We start from the raw sequence: 21090 nt of genomic DNA, 5'->3' as shown, positions 1-21090 counted from the left end.
AACAATTCATCCCTAGACAACTCTTTAGGTGGCAACCTGCTCTCCCTATTTCCATCAAATAATTGTTTGCCACGAGTTCTCCAAGCATGCCTTAACGGTAGAAAGCGACGATTTGCCATATAACATAACTTTCGTCCATTCTTCAAATACATGGAAATTGTATCCTTGTTACAATTAGGGCAAGCTAGTTTGCCCTTGGTACTCCAACCAGATAAATTACCGTATGCGGGAAAATCATTTATAGTCCATAACAACTGCAAAGATGCAACCGAAATGTTTTCTTTGCCACTGCATCATAAGTCTCTACCCCATCTTTCCACAACTCTTTAAGTTCATCAATCAAAGGTCGCAAATAAACATCGATATCATTCCCAGGTGATGAAGGTCCTGGAATAAGTAACGTCATGAAGGTGAACGGTTCTTTCATACACTTCCACGGTGGTAAATTATATGGTATCACCATTCTGAGGCCACATCTTGTATTGGCTACTCATATTGCCAAATGGGTTAAATCCATCAGTTGCAAGACCCAAGCGAACATTGCGAGGATCATTAGCAAACCACTCATGTTCCTTATCAAAATCGCCCCAAGCTTGAGAATCTGCTGGGTGCCTGAGTACATTCTCCTCCCGATCATGTTTTTCTTTGTGCCATCTCATATCTGCAGCAGTAACCCTCGACATAAACAACCTCTTGAGCCTTGGTTTAAGTGGAAAGTAACGCAACACTTTTTGTGGTATTTTTTTAGTCTTGCCTTCACAAACTTTATACCTTGGCTCCCCACATTCGAGACAATTTTGAAGACTGTCATTTTCTTTCCAAAACAACATGCAATCATTCTTGCATGCATGAATTGAGATATAACCAAGTCCCAAGTTACGCATTAATGTCTTCGCCTCGTAATGAGACTTTGGCGATTGTCTCACCTTCGGGCAATCAATTTTAATCAATTGGAGAATCATAGTAAGCGATTTGTTACTCCAAATGATTGATTATCTTTAAGTGAAGCAATTTCACAAGATAATCTAACTTAGAAATCTTACAACCTGGATACAAAGGTTGGCGTGTTTCCCTCAAAAGGTCATCATATGGATCTACATTTCCTCCATTGTTGTTAAAGCCACCTTCACCTTCTGTTGCATTCAATGCATCATCATCTCCGGATTCCCCATGTTCCACGTGAGGCTCCAAATTATCAACATGTGTTGAAGCTTGTAAATCTTCAATCATGTCATCTAACCCATCAAAATTTACCATTTGAACACCATTGCTATCATCATCGTCGTCATCATCATCATCACTTAATTCCTCATATTCTTCTCCATGAAACACCCAACGAGTGTACTTCTTGTCCATGCCTAACCTCTCTAGATCATCATTTACCTCATTGATGTGCTTGTAATTCCTATTTTTGCACTCTTTGCATGGACACCTAGTCCTGCCCGCACTGTCTACATGACCACGAGCAATATCAATAAAATCCCGAATTCCTTTTTTATACGCTGGCCAAAACCTATTTGGCAATTGTATCCAACTCTTATCCATTTTCGTGTTTCCTACTACAAGATAATAATTGTACAATCAGTTTTGACATCACAAACGAAAATAGTACACATGCCACACCAACTTATCAGATTTGTTTATGAGAACTTAAACTTTCACTTATATAACAACTAATAAACTTTCAAACCCTTAAACTTAAAGTGAAAGTCACTTAATGAAAGGTACTTTTGAGATTCACTTCAAGAAAAGACAAACTGCAATATAAGACATCTCACTTTTAACTTTTCAACTTTACCCCTAATCTTCTGCATAGTTTAGGTACTTTATCTCTGAGAAAGAGCATAGTTGTTACTTTTTTTTTCAAATTAAATTGGTTACAAAAAGTTTACTTCGATTTATTCTTTTTATCACTATAATTGTCTAATGTAGTCATTGTATGTTAATAACTTAATATATTAATATTTTTCGATAAAATCGAATTATCTATGCTAAATATTTTAAAGGATCTCATTGTTAAAATTTTGTTATTGGTATAATTAAGTATGATGTTGCATTAGTAAATGAGATATTTTGTGGTTAGAAATAACAACACTTTTGTCAATGTTGTACAGGAGAAAGTGACATCACAGAAAAACCTATAGACGTTGTTACCTTTAATTAGCTACCAACAACTAATAAACTTTCAAGGTTGTATTACATTGTCTTTACTAGTTGTACTCCCCGTTCTACTAGACAAGTTACGACTTATGACCCTAAGATTTGGTACGTTAATTAGTAGGTTTATGTTTTTTGGTCTTATTGAATGTCTTTTATTTACTAAATTTGGTTTATTGAACTGTTCAACTAATGCTCAATGGACAGAGATGCTCAGAATGACATTGATATTGAATACTTTTACATTGTCCTGTTGTTTTACACCCTATAATCAGTGTGTGATCAGCTAGTGTGCATTTTTCAAAAAAAAAAAATAATAGCAATGCAAAATCATGAGGAGCGAGTCATTTATGAATAAGCAAGACCTATATATTCTTGTGGTGAGACAAAACTATAATGGTCCAAGCACTAGTTCATTTTTAACCGATACAATGAAATCTGAAACAACATACTAATCCAAGTATAAAACCATATCTAGGCAAGGTAAAACAAACTCCTCTAAACAAAAGAAACAAACATTCAATCCATGTACGTATATAATATCATAAAGGCTTGTATATAGTGCTCATTAAGCCTGCAAAACAAATAAAAAAAACCAAATTCTACCAATCCAAATAAGTCTCAAGAGACAAAACATCATGCAACTAATTATAAGTTTTCTCTTAAGTTTAGAAACTTAGTTTTGTAATATCGCTAAAGAAAGGCTACCACAAGCCTCCACCAACCTCGAATGTTCAAAAAGCTTTAATGGCCATGAAAATTTTCATTGTTTGAACCTTGAGTAGAATTCTTCAATTTGGATTCGGTAGCTTTCCCTTGTAAAGACCAACAGTTTCACCGTGAATATTATACTTTTTGTGCTTCAAAATTTGCTAAAGTTTCAATGCATTTACAGTCCACTTTATGAAATTAAGTTCTTAGGATGTGATAGTTAATTTCTTAAATTTATTTATTAGGGGCAGATTTATCTAGAGTACCACTACTGCTATTTAAATTTTAAACCGAGAATAGCTCAAAAGTTACTTGAATTTTATAACACTACATTACAAATAAAAGGGCTACACACATGGTCTATACTACTTAATTGCACATGGTAAATTAGACCTACTAAGCACATGCACATTCTAACTTCTGAGATGGTTATTCTCTACCTTGCTACTCTTTTTTCTTTTTCTTTTTCTATTTTTTTTGTTTCTATATACTGGATTTTTTCTTTGGCACAACATGTATGTTATGAACTTGGTTTCCTAGCTTAAGATGCTTTTGTGGGCAAGTGTTGACTTGGTTTAAATTGTATTAGTTTGATTTAAATTGTTTTATTGTTAACTTGTAAGTGGCATGTAAATTCGATTACTGTATTGTAGACCAGTTAGAGATGAATTCCATTGCATTAGAAATTAGAAAGGAGCTAGACATGAAACCCTCTTAACTGTGTGAATAAATAGGAATATTGATTTTGATGATGGAACCCTCTAATATGTAACTGCTCACTTAATGAATGTTTGAGCTCAAGGGTAAACCTTTCATCAATATCAACATTTCATTTTGAAGATATAAGAGGTTTCGCGCATCTGCTTTAACTTAACTTATGGGATTCTGGAGTCTTCAGATGTGTAGATGAGTATCATATAAACCATTTTTTAGAGAGACCAAAGATAAGCTTCCTTAAAAGGTCTATGTGATGTAATGTTTTCTTCTTCCGTTAATTTTAGAAGCTAAAAACCTTTGGAATGTTTAAAGTAGATGGTGTATCTAACATAGCGGTAAGGAGTCCGCCTAATCTCATCTTACTTGGTTAAGAAAAAGGAAAAAACCATGAAGTTTCATAATACCGAACGAAGTGAGCTTCTACGCTTGCATTGCAATTCGTAGGCTCAACCCATCCATGACTGGTGCTAGTCATATAATATCACTGCAGCATCCAGAGTTTTTTATTTGTTGTGGTCTACATGTACTATATAGGTGTAGTAGTCTGTTTCGTTGTGCTTTCATTTATATATGTGTGCATTAAGTTGAACAATTCATATCAGAAATTACATTTATTTGGCCTGTACAAAGACACCTATCTTTGAAGACACATTTTTGGAATATAACTTGGGTTTTGTTTTCCTTAGGCTTGCTTTCAATATTTTGACCCCCCTTCAATTTTTATCAGCTTATATTATTGAAGCCTCACTTGTTTTATTGGCTTGTGAATTAGATGATGGGGCAAGTTAATCGAGAGAGGCTAGCAGAAAACCTTGGTGAGCTGCAGAGGAAAGAGGACACAAATGATAAATATGTAGCTGCTCTGAAAAGGGAAACACTAACTAGAAAGCCTTATGATAGAATTCAACCAATCCTAAAGAGGATGTCAAAGAAAAACCAATTCCTAAAGAGGATGTCAAAGAAGCTAATTCCTAAAGAGGATGTCAAAGAAGTCAAAGGAAACGAAAAACCAATTCTTTCTATGGATGCAATATCCTCAACTTTTTAGGAACTTAGTACCATTTAATGACTAAATGTTTTGTTGATTTTATAAGCGTTTTATTCACAAATGCTATTATACAAAGGATAGCATGTTGATTCATAGCGTTTGCATAAATGCTATTGAATTGATTTCATAAGCGTTTTTTGAGTGCTATCTATTGACTTTTTCTAGTAGTGTACTAGAGAAATATATCAGACCTTGCCTTTAGTTAATCTACAACTACAAAAAAAAAAAACTCCGGACCTTTCTTAAATATAGTTATCAATTGTTCAAAAGTTCAATTCTAAAATATAGCTATCAATTGTTCAAAACTACTAAAGTTGCATTACAGCAAACAAAATTTCAATTTTAATCTAAAAAATATACAAGCTAGAGAACATGAAAAGGCTACCTGAAAGAAGTTTACAGCTTCAACCTATTTTCCTTATTGCAAGTGCTTAAGTTGAGGACCTGAACCAAGTTTTCAAACACACTCTATTACATTACCGTCACTCTATTACATTAAGATGCATAGATCGAGGAATCAAGATAATTAGCCAAAATAAAAATAAAAAAAAAAAAAAAAAGACAAAAACTACCATGTTTTAGGAGTATAAACACTTGTATGCACACCTGCAAACTCATATATAATCGCAGAGTCCAGGGTCTGGCATAATTATTTCTTGAATACACTTCATCTTTCTTAAGGACTTTTGAAGTTTTGAGTAGAGATGGGGTAATGTTAGGGTACCCGTAATGTTATCTTTACAAATTCAACAAGTTTCTTTTACAAAACTTAGCTAGAGTTGAATCTCGTACATCTTGAGACAGAGACCATGCATTTATTATTTTCCAGAGGAAATCTAGGGAAACCATTTGTGACTTTAAATATAGGAATAAATATATGATAGCATACTAATGGGTACATCGGTGATGTCCCCAAATGAAAACAACTGATCCATTTGACCAATTTCTAACCATATATACATGCTTCACCACATGACCAGAGTTGGAAGGTTAGCCATCAAGAGAAAATTTATGTAATGTATATTGTTTATGGCCTGTATCACTTGATTTGGTCAACTTTTATCTTCACATATTTTCGTGGGAGAGTTAATTAAGTTCTATCTATAATATGATGAGCATCAATGCTCTTCCAAGAAATGCAAAATATGAGATTACACTCTTTTAATGTTCTTCCTAATCTTTTATACCAATGGAGGTAATGGTATACACAATCCATCTGACTTCATGAAAAATAATTTATTCTTTAGACTCTTGTCCCATATCACAGAGGGAAGTGAGTTTTGTTTTAGATTGTTTGTACTTTTATTATATCTTTTTCATGCTAAACCACCTATCATTTTTGTGTACTTAACTGAATCTAGGATCAGTACTTTGAGGGAGAAAACTGAAGTTAAATGAAATGGTCATGATCATCTCATCATGTTGAATTTCAGAGAATCCCATTCTAATGGTGAAGTCACTTTCCGATGAAAGAGTGTATAAATTGCTTAACCAAAAAAATCAATTTCATAAGTTGTATCTTGTACAAGTATTGAGGATTCAGCGAAAAAATAAAAAGAGACAGGTCTTGACTCTTGAGGTTTCATAAGCTAGATACCCTAGTAAAGTTCCTGATTTCTAGCTCGCTCATCTACTCAATGCACTCCTGGACTCCTGACAGCTAACTGAACATGAAACTTCGGCAGTCATACATACATTGCATTCTCCCCATCACGCCCTTCACATGGACTTAAATTTTTTTGAAAACCTCGGTATTTCTTGTTCTTTTCGTGTATTTAGTATTTGAATCACAGTATTAACTAATGAGTAGGTGAAGAAAAAAAATACGTTGGAACTCTACTAAGACGGAGATGGAAAGGTGGGCCATAAGCCTGACTTCCCATCTTAGAGTATCATTTACCAGAATCTGCTGCTCCTGCCCGGACGAGATATACGCATTTGAAGCAAATACACCTCCAATCGAATCGGGAGGAGAGACCGATCCTATTGATTCGCATCTTTTGTGCCAAAAGGTTGTGAATGAGATCTCGAACGCAGGGCCTCCTACGTCTAAATCTGTTTTTTTGGCGGAGAAGACCCCTACTGATGTCGTATCCCAGCCAGCTACACACAAACTTCCCTATCTCAAGTGCATCTCCGTGCGGTACAGGCAGCCAACAAAAGAATAAAATCGCAGAGTCCAAGGTCTGAAGGATTCATTTCATCGGTAAGGAGAGGGTGGTCGTAGATCAGGCTCAACCAACAAGAAAGAGAGGATCTCCTAAGCAAGGGCCTTTTTCTCAGGCCAAGCATAAGCTCGTGGTCTTGCGCTGCCTTTGACGTTAAAAATAGCAACGAACAAGACAGAAGCATGCTGGTGGTATAGAAAGTGAAACATTCTTTCTTTTCGTTCAGCAAGCAGGAAGAGTGAAAGTCAAGTTTAGAGAAAAGTAGTGAAAGCTCTTTTTCCTAAAAAAAAGTGGAGTAAAGGCTTATGCTTTGAAACTAAAAGATTTTAGCATGGAGGCCTACCTGCGAAGCATGGGTGGCAGGATCAGGGCCTTTCTCGCTGGGTGAGGGTACCCTTCCTGAAAGCATTTCCTAAATGCAAGACAGATGACCAGCAGAATTGCATTCATTTATAGGTATCCTATCTCTCGGTTATAAAGAAAAATTATGATACATGAAGTATCCACTCATCTGAGCCGGTAGTTCGAATTCATTTTGTCGCCGGTGCGCAAGCACGCTTTTAGAGTCGCGATGTGAAATCTTTGGTCTGCCTATCATTGTCCATTAAGTCTTTATTCGCTCAAGCAAGAGGATTATTCAACTACTAACCGATGACAAGGGACTACTCGCTTTTATCCACTCTTGAACAGCTCTTTTTCGATAGAAAGCTTGACGACCAGCGTTCTTTAACCCGACCGAATGGCATCACTTTGTTATAGAAGTTCCCCTTTGGCTTCAAATTTTGGCTTGACTTTGGGCGGGCGCCGAGGTCGCAACCGAGATAGCCCAAAATAGGGGAGTACTTCCGGATATCATGGAAGACATTTTGAGTAAAAGTTTATTCTTCCATCTCAAAGATAGTGCCTTTCTTGCCAGTGGGAAATCCATTTGCGAGAAAGGCTGTCCTCGACGAATCCCATACAAGGGGTAAAAATCTATTCTGTTCTGCTGGAATTGAAGACTCGTTGGAAGAGGAGATTTGAGGTGTGAGTCAAACAATCAAACGGATGCAAGCCAGGACAGGGCAATTGCCCAAGGTGCTTCAATCAAGTCTCTTTATTCTATGGATGGGAACAGCTACAGAAACCCGACACCGCTCTTTGCAGCTGCTTATTGTCTGCTAGCTCTCTTAGCTGCTTCTGGACCCACACCATTGTGCTCTGATCCTTCCACGGCGGGAGAAGGGCGCAGCGGCAAGCGGCCTCGTTAATCGGACCGGAACAAGAAACGGGAGCTAGTCGTTGGAGGGAAAACAGGGCTCATGGAGCAAAAAAAAAGGTAACAGGGGAACAATGAGTGGCGTAAGAGCGCACTTGAATGCTATTCGAGCTGAACTAAGAACGTCTAGTTGCTTATTCGTAGTGAACTAGGATAAGCGCATTCTTCACACAAGATAGAAGGAAGCAGCAAAGCAAGCACAGCAAAGCCCGTTTTTCTTAATTTAGTCAAAAACGAGACTTTCACAGGTCCGATAGGAGCTCATCGAACTGAACTTGTAGAGTGAGACCTGTGCTCGATATGGTTCATTTCAGTGCTTTTTCTCTCGGTATGCTTCACCACAGAGGGAGGGTTCACTTTCAAACACGTGGAACGGGTCGTAAGGGTCTCTGGATCTTCCATGACTCAACCGGAGAGCCGGCGGGGGGACACGATCCGATCTGTCTGATCGCTCACTCACTTATCGTCTGCGAGTGCTGTTATCGTTGGCCTGTGCCTTTGGCGGTCTAATCCGAAGCGTAAAATCCTGATTCTGCAATGTTTTTTTCATTAATTTACTCCGGATTCTTTCATTTCCTTGTAAAGATCATTTCCTTCACGAGTACGCTCACCCGGCCACTCCGCCGAATAGTCCGATTTTTCCTCCACGCATCGGCTCTCTTCTTTCCTTCTCGTTCGGTGCGGTTCAACTCCACTGAAACCTTAACTTACAGCTGTTCCTTCCTTCACTTACAGGTTTACCTAGAAGTCAAAGTCATGATCACCAAGAAATGGAGAAGATAAGGTCATACCAAGGGAAATTCTTTCTATAAGCCCTTTAAATCAATGATTTTATCACGAGTTTGAGGCTTTGAAAGGAATGTATCCAAATTAAACGCGAAAGAAGATCGCCTATAGGATAGGCGTAAGCATTAACCAAGCACCGAATGTACTTCTCTTTAAAGGCTCTCACACCATGCATATGGCCTGCCTTTGCTCTTACCATTGCCCTTTCACCTTCCAACAAGCAAAGCGGCAAAAACCGGTGTAACCAACTTGTTAACCTACTTACGGGCTGTCTATCGTAAACTCCGCTATAATACACAAGCTCAAAGGGGGATTGAGCTTGTAAACTATCTAGCAAATGGCCGGAATTTGTACTAATCCTAGAAAAAAAAAAAGGGAATCAATGTGTTCCAATTTCGGCCTTTGCACCCACCATCCAATGGACCATGGACTAAACGGCCATCACGAAAGGACTATGTCCGGGGACCGCCCTCTACCCACAAGGTACATCTCATACCTATGGGCAAATAGGTATCCACATCTTGCCCTTTTTGCACCTTCCGCGGGGTGGTACGATCCATTTAAACTTCTTCCTTAAGTTCTCCATTATAGAAAGCATTCGCGACATCTAATCGGGTGGAGCTTCCGCGACCGCTTAGTTACGCTTCCATCACAAGAACAGACAGACTATCGACGCGGGCCAAGCCAACTTAAAGGCTTAGCGAGCTTTAGTTGGCCGACCACTACATAAGCCGCCGGCGGAGAAAGCTCTTCGAGCTTCCTTCATTAAACCGGGAGCCGCCGCGACAAATAGCCGGAAGTCGAGGGCCTGCACTACCTGCCTAACCCTTCGCTCGAGGGACCGTAGATCGGAAAGCGCCTTCTAAACAGGTCGAGTAGAAAATGTCAACAATGGAAAAGAAGACGAGAGCTAGCGAGGCTCGACTACGCCGTGAGAAGGCTTTTAACCGCCTCCCTTAGTTCTTGCCATTCCTTTCCCATTTTTCATTCATTTGCCTTGGCATCTCCTCTAATTCGATAGGGATTGAATCACGAGCTTGGCGGAGATTTCTTGTTTCTTTTTTCTTCTTAAATAGTCGTAGCTTGCAAGGGGCTTCCACGTTGTAGCTCCTTTCCATGGCTTTAAGAATTCAACCTCTCTTGCCACGGCTATAAGAACGTAAAGAAGAACCGCATCGCCGTCCAACCCCTTTCGATGGAAAGAAGCAAATGCAAATGCTATCGGTGGTTCTTCCTCCTTCCTATCCTATCCATCTATAAAAGTTGCTTGATTCGCCCCCACCGTAATCCTTGCTTTTACCAAATACAGCAGACGATCTATGCTCGCGTTTTGTAAGGCTCGCTTCGGACTACGCTAAGAATGAATCTTCAAACTACCAAGACTACGAAAACATGGCTCCTTCACCGAACCGCTAATGAACACTTTCGGCGAAAAGCACATCTCGTAAATTGGCTTTGACACCTATCAAAGAAGTGGATTGCACCAGCTCTTATAGATAAAAGATCTGTCTTAGTGTATGTCCCACGACAAAAGGGACCGGCAGAGTTGGAATCATCAACTTTATCGATCGAGAACCAATCCGAGGTTTCAACAACCGATTTTCTCAAATCGACTACCCCTTTTCAATGACGCCTTATTAGGGAAGGAGCCGCTTAAAGCAAAAACGAGAGTTGTGTAATAGCGTTCCTTAGTGGATTTTAAACCCACCGAAAAGAAACCTAACAATCTAAAGGAAAGAGATGTGCATATGCCTCTCCGGTTCCTAAGGCGTAACCACGCGATCTTTAGGTCATCCGGTGGCGTGATTGGTTTTGGTTTTTTATATATGTCTGCGCAGGTATAAACTAGACAAGAAAAAGTTACTAACTGTTGGCTTTCAAATCACTAAACTTCATCAACTTTGCACAAACTAGACAGGTTTACATCGTTACTTACATGCATTATATAATATCTTAATACAGTTGGAACAATCTACAAAACCAAAAATTTGATACGAGCATCACAACGTTAGCCAAATTCTAGTCTCATTCTTTCACTGAAAACAAGATCTCATCAACATAGTAAAAAATTATATAATCTAAAATTTTGTTTAAGAGTTAAAGTAACTACATTACAGATTCAACACTTACATAACAATCACATATGAACACAATCTGACAATTTAATCAATGAATCATAAAATTAAACAAGAAAAAACATAGAGAGAGATTGAAAGGTATACCATCATAAGAAGAGAAACGAGAGAGTTCCTAACAGTGTCAAGAAGAAGAGTTTCCATGGTAGAATAAACCATCTTGTTGAAAACAACAACAACAATGGTAGTACAAGTAGTAATGAAGAAGCTGCTCTCACTCTCCATTGCAAAGAAAAGGTTTCTACTTTCTAGTATACATAAAAAGAAAATGAAGGGGCAAAATTGGAAAGAACTGTGTTTGATAATTTCAAACGCATGTACATATCAAACACAATTGACAATCAAAGGGTCGATGCTAGTTGGGCAAAAAAATAAAAGTTTTCATTGGCATTATGTTAAAATATAAAGCAAAGCAATATATCTTACCCATTGTAGAGAACCCCAATTCGAGCAGTTCTACCTGGCTCCACAAATCACTGCAAAGAATACCAAAAATCCCACTTTAAAGCTAAAACAATCAATCAAGACGAAAAACAAAAAAACGATTTCAACTAGGGCAGGGAACAAAAAACGATTTCAACTAGGGCAGGGAACAAAAACGAAGCTTTTGATTTTGTTGTAGCTTCAATGGCTTTTCAATTCTTTTTATATAATTAGGTGATGAGCTTTTAAGACCGGGTGAGCCTTCGGATTATAAAACGAAAACTGCTACAATAAAATAATCAAAAATAAAAACAAATATTTATTGAGAAATTGAAAACAAATTGGTCTACTAATAATGTCGCATAAGAGCTCATGGCCAAGTTTCGCTTGGTGGAAACAGTTGGGTCTACTAAAAATATGACGATAAGAGCCTTCAGTGCTAGGTTTCACTTTTGAATGCATCAATGACCTAAGTCGAATCTGCTAAACCAAGCAGGATGAATGGTTGCTCCTTTTAGTCAGTTAAAATTGTATTTTTAAATTCAAATCCTACAATATACCCTTCCTAATTATTCCAACAATACTCCCATGAATCCATGAACTTGGAGGTGGGGGCAGAAGAGATCACCACGCCAAAAGGTTCATTGCCTATGCAAACTTACGGATATTCCAGTCTCAGAAACAGCAAGTTTATTATAATCATAAACATAAATTTCAGTCGGTAATTCCAACTTATAAAAATACTCTCATCACAGACTTCATACAAATTCATAAAAACCAAATCTTACCGATTAATCTTTCAAAACAGTGGAGGAGAGATAAGCTTTGAAGATGTGGAGAGAAAGAGAACGAGTTTTGGAGAAGGAGGAAAGAAGTTTCGGTGATGGAGAGAGACGGCAATCTAGGGTTTTAATATGTGTTTTTGTTTGATAGTATTTCTAATTCTGTTATAATTTGCAGCGGGAACATGAAAATTGTAGCGCCTTAAAATATTTTTGTACCAAAAAGAATACATCCGCCAAACCAAAGCCTATTGGCAACACCAAAACGCCGCAACAAGTCATATACATAGTCTATTCGAATTACCAATGGACGGCAAGGGGGTTGCAATAGATATTTAATCTATAGCAGCACCACACTCGTTGCCAACAATAAACATTTTCAATTTAATTATTTTTCTTATTTATCGTAAATTTAAGCAAACACTTTTGCAACACTCAAGGCGTCGCTCTAGGTATTTCCCAAAATGAAAATTCTATTAAGACGGATGACCTTTAGCAACGCCACACGGTGTTGTAAAAGATGACTTGTTGCAGCAAATTTTAGGCGTGGCAAAAGAGTGCGTTGCAACAGACCCCTTTTGTTGTAGTGTTCGGAGAAAGCTTCTTCTTCTGCCGCATTTGCTTCTGCTTTACACAAACTAGCATGTGTCTTGTAAAGAGAGCAAGTTTTCTTCCCTTTAATTTGGCTGCTACTATGGAATCTCTGCTCAGTTTCCATACCCCGTTGCCAAACGAGTTTAGAAACTCATCATCATCTAACTTTCCAGCATAAATTAGGCTTAGTTAAATGTCAGGGACATGTCATATATCCTTAAGTGTCAAGGTGTAGCCAACAATTGGTTTCTATATGAACATCACCAATGCCTACAATCTTTGAGACGCCCTTGTTACCCATATTTACTTCACCAAACTCACCATAGCTATATGTAGTGAAGAATCCCCTGTGCGGTGTGACGTGATAGGATGCTCCTGTATCTATCACCCACTCTGTATCCTAGCATGAGGTACTAAGACAACACACACCACATTCTGACACAATTCCCACTACACCATCGTCGACTAGTGCAGTAGTATCTCTACATGTGTTTCCGTTCCTCTGTACCATGTCTTCATGTACACAGTTATTCTTCTCATCCCTCTTCAGTGTTCTACACTCATATCTGAAGTGACCCTTGGTAGCATAATAATAACATTGTCTCTCTGCCTTAGGAGTTCTAGCATCACCCCTAGATTTGCTTCTGGCATCACCTCTAGAATGAGATGGTTTTCTGCTCTTTACTTTCCCCCGCTTCTCTGTGACAAGGATCTCTGAGTGAGAGGAGCTGCTTCGTGAACCCCTTTTTGTCTCCTCATTCAACAATTCCCCGGTAGCCATCTCCATGGAAATAACTCCATCCTTAGCGGCTTCGTTAAGAGAAACTACTAACGTCTCCCAATTGTCGGGTAGAGAGATTAATAGGAACAAATCTTCAACTTCGTCTCCCATATTAATCTTCATCAAGTGCAGCTGATTGATGATATTTTGTACTTCATTAAGATGCTTTGACATTGAAAAACCTTCTTTGTACTTCGTGTTAGCAAACTTCTTAATTAACAACACTTTGTTTTCGGTCGACTTCCTTTCATAGAGGTCTTTGAGTTTCTTCCACAAGCCAAAAGTGGTAGCCTCTTGGGATACATGGTGGAAGACACTGTCGTCAATCCACTATCGAATGTACCCAATCGCTTTTCTGTCAAGCTTTTTCCACTCAACCACATTAGTCTTTTCCAGTTTTACTCCCCCATTCTCAATGGGTTGTGCCAAGTCATTGCAGTATAGCAAGTCTTTCATCTTGGCTTTCCAAATGGTGTAGTTTGCTCTATTCATACTAATCATGCGAGAGTTTATGGAATGGTCCATCTCTACAAGCTATTTCAACTCAAATTTTCTCTCAGAAATTTTGTCAAACACCTTCTGAGCAAAATTTGGATAACAACCTAGATTAATCTAACTAAGGCTCTGATACCACTTGTTGACCGGGGAATAACGATATCAATCAATCCCTACTATACATATAACTTGTATTTGAACCAACAACAATCTCCAGACAATTCTAAATATTCACTACAACCAACCTAACATACCCAACTCTCTAAACAACTATTAACAACAGATAATAATGCAAAGAAGTAAAAGCATACCACAGCACAAAGATATACTGTGGTTCGTGTAACACCCTCATTTTATTAAATGTCCAAAATTAATTATTTTGCAAAATAATAATAATGATAGTAATATAATACTGATAAAGTCTTAAGTTAAGTTGAGTGAATATGTATGTTTGACTTTTTGGAAAAAAAAAAAAAGGAAAATGGTTTGTTTGGTTTGAAAATGATTTAATAGAAAAGTTTTTAAGTTTTAAAATAATGTATAGAGATTGTATTGATAAGGAAACAGTGAGAGAATAATTCCAAAATTTATGGGAGAAAATATGGAAAGTTTCTTAAAGTAAAATATGGTAGATTTCTTTAGAATGGATGGTTTTCCAAAAATGGAGGTTTTTTAAGAAAAACTAATTTTTCATTAGAACTAGACAAGTTGAAACAAAGAAGAACGGAGCACGGATCATGCGTATTCTAGCTGGCGCGGAATTGATTTTTCTTTCATATTCTAGATACATTTTTCGCGATACAGGTGAGTAGTTATGTTTTTCTTTTTCATCGAAACTAGAGTTTTAGAATAAAAACATTTACTGTCGAGTTTTTCTGTTCAGTTTCTTTGTGCTGCCCTTATTCTTCCTTCGATATTTTTCGTATCACGCTGAAGTGTTAAACTTGCCAAATTGTTAAACTGATTACTGTTATATATGGTTTCTTGCTCTTAATTATTAAAATTATTATGTTGGCGAAGCTTTGGAAGGGCGTTAATGGCATCGCCTGTCCGGACCTTTTTTATTTGAACCCTTGTCTTTATGATTTTTTACTTTGTTGATTTGAGTTTGGTTATTGATGTTTGAATGAGGGCTGTCGAATTGGAAGAAAGCTTGAAGACGCATTAATGGCATCGAGAATCCAGATCTATGGTTGGGGGAGTGTTTTCAAAACTTAAAATTTGGAGTTTCTTGGTGAATAAGATTCATAGACTTTAGTATTAGGCTTTTGACGGTTGATCAGTTTGACTTGACTTGTGATTTGGACTCGAATAATTATGCGTGATATTTGGACTTGAGTTGTTCTTTCTTTTTAAAGTCGTTTTATTTTTGACATTTGGTAGAATGGACATATATTTTGATTATTTATATACTTTTTATATTGTGCACAAATGGAAATAATGCGTGTCTTTGATGGTGAATTGAGTTCACATAAATATATTGAACGAATACATTATATGATTAATTACTATTATGAGTTGCTACTTAAATGAATTGTAGTATGTATGAAGGCTTAAGATATTTCCTATGGTGTAGTGCAATATATGTTTGGCACGTAAAATAATAAGTTTTGAGATTTGATATAGAAATGCTTGGATATCGTGCAATGAATAGTATTGGCACGTGATAATGTGGATTTTACTATAACGAGAAACATTGAGCTTCAGTACAATTAAGTATACTGGCATGAAGTACAATTAAGTATACTGGCATAAGATAGAACAAGAATTATTATGAGATATAAATGTATGACACCTGAATAAATTACGTAACGAAAATCCTATAACCTAACTACCACAACTCCTGTGATTTACCCTTGTATTAGGCGTATATGATATGATTGGCCCTTCTGGCGTTTTAGTGAATCTGAATGGCCCTTTGGGCGTAAGTAATTTGATTGGCCCTTCTGGCATTTCAGTGAATCTGAATGGCCCTTCTGGCGTAGCCGAATAGTGGCCTGATTATTCCGTTCGCAAAATTAGAACGAGATGCGCAATATTTTATGCTGAATAGTGGCAGTACTTACATAATGGCTTTCGTGTGAGGGTTACCTGGTATGCGATATCCCGCTTAGAGTAAATACGCACGGAGTGGTTCATTATGTGAGGAGAGGCATGTGGATGTACATGTTCGGCGTTGGATAGCAATTATGGTAGCCAGGGAAACTATGTAAGACATAGAGACAACGTGATTCTAGAGACACTTAAAGAAACTCTAAACAATAATTGTGATGATATATCAAAGTGTACGTTAAATCTATAATAAATGATTGAGGGTGGTTGTGAAATTTGGTTCAAATGAGATGTTTGGAATTAGGTATATGATATGCTTGTTCTATTATAACTTAGGTTGCATTCACAAGGTTTTGCAGAAGGGTGGGTTGAATTGATTAGTTATGCAAGTGTGACCCACTCTGTGATTTGGCCTATACCAGTGTAAGTAAAGAGTAAGTTTATATTTATTATTTGATTATTAGATATAGTTGATATAGTACGGTTTGAAGTTAAGGCGCCTCAATGGAGAAACTAAATGCCTTATTATTATTGAATTGGAAACTAAGGCGCCTCAGTGGAGGAACTACCTGCCTTAATTATTGTACTTAAGGATGTTGTATTATTCGTTGGATGTTAAGGTGCCTTGGTGGAGGAACTAACTGCCTTATTTATTAGGTATATATATGTATTAGTATGATTTGTATTTTATGGCTACTCACACCAACATTGTCTATAATGCTGACCCGATTTGCATGTTTGTTTATCGGGTGTGTTCATTGAATGAACATAGTTGATAAGTCTTGACAGGATTAGTGTGGAAGAAGGTTGGTTGCTGCTTTTGGTTTGCATTAGCGTTATATTCAAAATATGTTTTGTTTTCCTTTAAGGTGTAATAGATTTTAGTTGAGACAAATGTTGTTTTCTATTTTCAATTGTAATTATAATTAAAGAGGGTTGAAAGGAGATTTGTAATTTAAATATTATTTGTGAATTTTTGTAATGAAGAGGACTTTTGTTTATTTGAAAAAATTTATTGGTTTTTAATTATTCGCGTATTTAAACTGATTATGGGTTTTTGGGAGTTGAGAGTGCATCACACCTCGAAAATCGAAGAGTCGGGAACAAATATTATCTTTTCCGAATTCTATCGAAATTCGGGGTGTGACAGTTCGACCAATGGTGTCTACTTCCATAATAATTAATCCTTTTATAAAGTGGGAAGGAAGATTACAATCTCTCCTTTCAGTCTCCCACCTTACTAGATCACTCATTTCTCTTTACAAGCTTGTCTCTCTGTAAAGGTTATCTCTCAATCTTGATTGTTTTCAAGATTGGGTTTTCTCTCTCTTGTGTTATCTTGGTTAGTGTGTTAGGTTTTGCCAAAAACCCCAACTTATATTGCAAACTCGCGGTTTCACAAAAATAGAATTCTGCCCAAAAATAGGCATAGGCGCGGGCGTGCTCTCGGCAAGGCCAATGTCGAGCGCGTGCGCCCTCAACTTACTGTAAGTTGTTCACGGCATGGGCGCGGGCACGCCTTGGGCAAGACCAATCTGAGCACGCGCGCGCTCAGACATCTTCACACAAACTAAACTTCTTTCTCTCCTCATGTGAGGGATAACTCCAACAATATGACTACTATCAATAACTGTCATAACTGCATGATCTAGGTTTATGGTTGGTTTCTACGCCGCACATACAGTTACAAGTTTCAGAGTGACCGGTATGCTGTTGGGAGAATCCAATAGCCCCGATATGATTTCGGAGTAAATGGCTATTTCTAAATAGAAGTATACAACATATAGGTATTATTAAATGCAGTTACTTATAATGATAAACAAATCGTTGCATGGTCTCTTACGAGTTACGATTTGTGATATTTGTTTGAGATGAAAATATTATTGGACCATTGAATGTTCCTCTAGAGAACTTCTTTCACTTGGGATTTTGGAGCCCAAATTTGTTTAGATTGTTTTTCTCTTTAATGGGTACAACACACAAGGCGTTTGCAATGTGCTAGCTAAAAAAAATAATGAAAAAGTTGTAGACAATTGTGAGGAGTGTCTAATAAGTTTCATGGTTCCGCTTACATAAACTAATACCATGTTGCTCATATGCATGATTGTACATATGTGAGGATGTTTGGTGAACCTGCATACTATAGTACGTAATGGAAAGGCATATTTGTGGTTATATCCTTTTAAGTTGTTAGTATTGTTTTATTGGATATTGGTTAAAATTTTGTTTAAGAGTCGGAGGATAAAATTTGAGGATGTATATGCTCTCTTCAACTGTAGCTTTTGGTTTTAGTATACATGTTGCTTCTTTTTCCATACACCCTAAATTTTTTCCCAAACTATCATGCGGCAATGCACTTGCTACTGCATCTGTCAGACCCAGTTCTCATTTATAGAAAGATATATAAATTATTTTTATCAGGCATTGATTTATTAATGGTTTGCTCTTAGTTATACTAATATAAAGAATAGGTCTTTTCTCACTTACTTCGGAGATTCAAAGCAGGATGAATTGGAATGATACCTAAGCATCTCGCACCCATGCATGTAGCCCAAGGCCAATTTGAGTAAGGACTATCTTTGAATGAGATAAACTTTGTAGTAAGCGTTTGGCTAATGATGTGCCAGTATAAATTTTATATATTTAAGTATGAAGTGTCACTCTACCATACACACTACACCATAATAGGATATTTGCAACACGCACCTTTTTTGCTTTGCAACGCTTATTTACCGTTAGTAAATTGCCAACGCTAAATAAGCGTTGGTAATGTTGTAAAGCGTTGGTTTATTTGAGTGAATTTCCGGAATTAATTGCTAACGCTTAAAAAGCGTTGGAGAAGTGTTACAAATCCAAAAAACCAAAACAACTTCGAAATTTCAAAAATAGAGAAACAAAAAAGAAATCGTCGTCGGTATGTCAAAATAGAAAACCTCTCTTTCTCTCTCACAGCCGCTGGGTTAGGTTAGGGTTTTCTTATCTTTATGTCCTTTTCAACAAAGAGAAACCTTCATTCTACAGTTCCATTAGACCATTACTGAAAGAAAACACACTTGTGTACCAGAACCACCATATAGATTATAGAGCACGATGAAATGGAGAAAGAGAGACGGGGTTTGGAAGCCACAATATGCAATTTTACCACCCTTTTTTAGTTCTATTTTATAATTTCTAAACCTAGGGTTAGGGGTTTAGTATATGAGAAATGGGGTTTCTTGGTTTTACTCTATGTTGGCCATTCAATAAACTGCTTTTGATGGTTAATTTTGGAGGAAGTCGTGGTATGATTATTCTCATCGGTATGGATTGAAAGAGATGAAAGTTCGACCGCACCTTATCCTTGCTTTACTTGCACTTTCGGATCCCGAAAAATAGTGGATTTGTTCAAATTTGCTCAAGCTCCGCCTTTTCTTCCTAACTTTTCAGTTCTCAAGGTAAGACCTTTTCGCTTAGTTTATTTGTTCATTTTATTGTTCAAGCTCTCACTCACTTGTCAGAGCCACCGCTTCACTCCCTCTCTCAAATTCTCTGATTTCTCTCCTAAATAGTAACAGAAAAATCTAACCCCATCGAGTAGTGCCCATCTTCCTATTATGTTTTTAGGGTAAAAAATGTTTTGAGTTGAAGAGGGGTTAGGGCTGAATTCATCTATGATCTTTGTTGCTTTGATTGCACTTTTGGGGTTTGATTTCTACTTCTAGAATTTCAAATTTGAGAAATGTGCCAAGAATCTTGTTGGTTATTATGGCGATGGATGCTAAGAAAGCTATGGTTCTTTGAGATTTTGGCATCGATCAAAACGGGGCGGGTATGACTTTATTTTTGATAAATCGTCGTCGACCCTTCTCCCTCCTTCTCATAAACACTTGCATATAAATAACAACTCCATTTTTCATAACAACTCACACTTTCCACTCATCTCAATCAAACCACCTCAGAACTTCAGCTCAAAACTCTCTCTAACCACACCATTTAATAAACCATTTCATAGTAAAAGAGTTGAATGTTTATCATCATCAGAAGAATCAGGAGGAGGAGTTAGTAGTGAGAGTATTAAGGGACCAGTCATTGTTGGTTCTGCAATTACCGTTGTTTTCGCTGTCGTGAATTGAGTTTTATATAAACTTGCTCTTGTTCCTATGAAGGAGTACCCTTTCTTTCTTGCTCAATTCACCACATTCGGGTAATCTGTTTACGTAATTGTTTTTTTATTGTAGTGTAAAAATTGTTTGTGCACCAATGTATATTTGTGCTCATGAGATTTGTTTGAGTTTTGGGACTTGGGTATTTTTCTTTGGTTGTGAAAATTAAGTTTGAGTGTATTTGGTTTCATAGACAGCTAGATTGTACAAAGTGTATTTGTATCAAGGTGGGAATTGGAATGTTGGTTAAGATAAATGTTGCAATCGCCCTTTCACTAATGTTTTACTTCTTATATGCAGGTATGTTGGTATATACTTTTCCATCTTGTTCGCAAGATATTGTCTTTGACTTCGTGATCGAAGGAAATGCTATCCCTTCCCAAATCTTCTTTTGTGCTAATTGGTATTCTAGAAGCCCTTGGACTTGCTCTTTGGGATGTCTGGCATTGGAGGTATATCCAAACTTAGATCGTAGTTAGTATTACACTTAGGCGCAGGCGATTCACGATTAAGTAGAGATCATTATTCAAATTCAATGCTCCGGACGAACTGAAATGTATATTCCATTTTGTTCCTGGGTTTATTGATACAAGTGAAACTTTGCTTTTATATAAGTCGGATATCAAGCACCATAAGCAAAGACGTGTTGTTCTCCTTTGTTGAGCTTTTAAAGGGTGGAAAGGTACAATTAGTTGGTGCATTATTAATTTTTGTGTACTAATGAGTTTTTGCATACCCCTTTTCAAAGAATGCTTCCGGGACCACCTATACCAATATTAAGTCGGTGATGTTGATTTGTAAAGTTCAATTCACTTTCTTCCAATTTGCAAAGAAGACTTAG

The 21090-nt window shown here is 37.2% G+C and overlaps 1 long non-coding RNA gene across 14 annotated transcripts in view; it reads left to right on the top strand.

Moving 5' to 3' along the window:
* The window catches only part of LOC147498696 (uncharacterized), a 37754-nt gene extending 20661 nt beyond the window's left edge, over nucleotides 1–17093 (top strand). For 11 of the 14 annotated variants that reach the window (XR_015195565.1, XR_015195567.1, XR_015195562.1 and 8 more), the window contains one exon: nucleotides 4358–4694. This is a non-coding gene — a long non-coding RNA (uncharacterized LOC147498696). The other 3 variants (XR_015195569.1, XR_015195566.1, XR_015195568.1) reach the window with 3 other exon arrangements.
* Nucleotides 17094–21090: the final 3997 nt, after the last annotated feature.

This window comes from Coptis chinensis, chromosome 5 (genome assembly GCF_015680905.1).
Source record: "Coptis chinensis isolate HL-2020 chromosome 5, ASM1568090v1, whole genome shotgun sequence".
Classification (NCBI taxonomy): domain Eukaryota; kingdom Viridiplantae; phylum Streptophyta; class Magnoliopsida; order Ranunculales; family Ranunculaceae; genus Coptis; species Coptis chinensis.
This window is presented reverse-complemented; position numbering and strand designations above follow the sequence as displayed.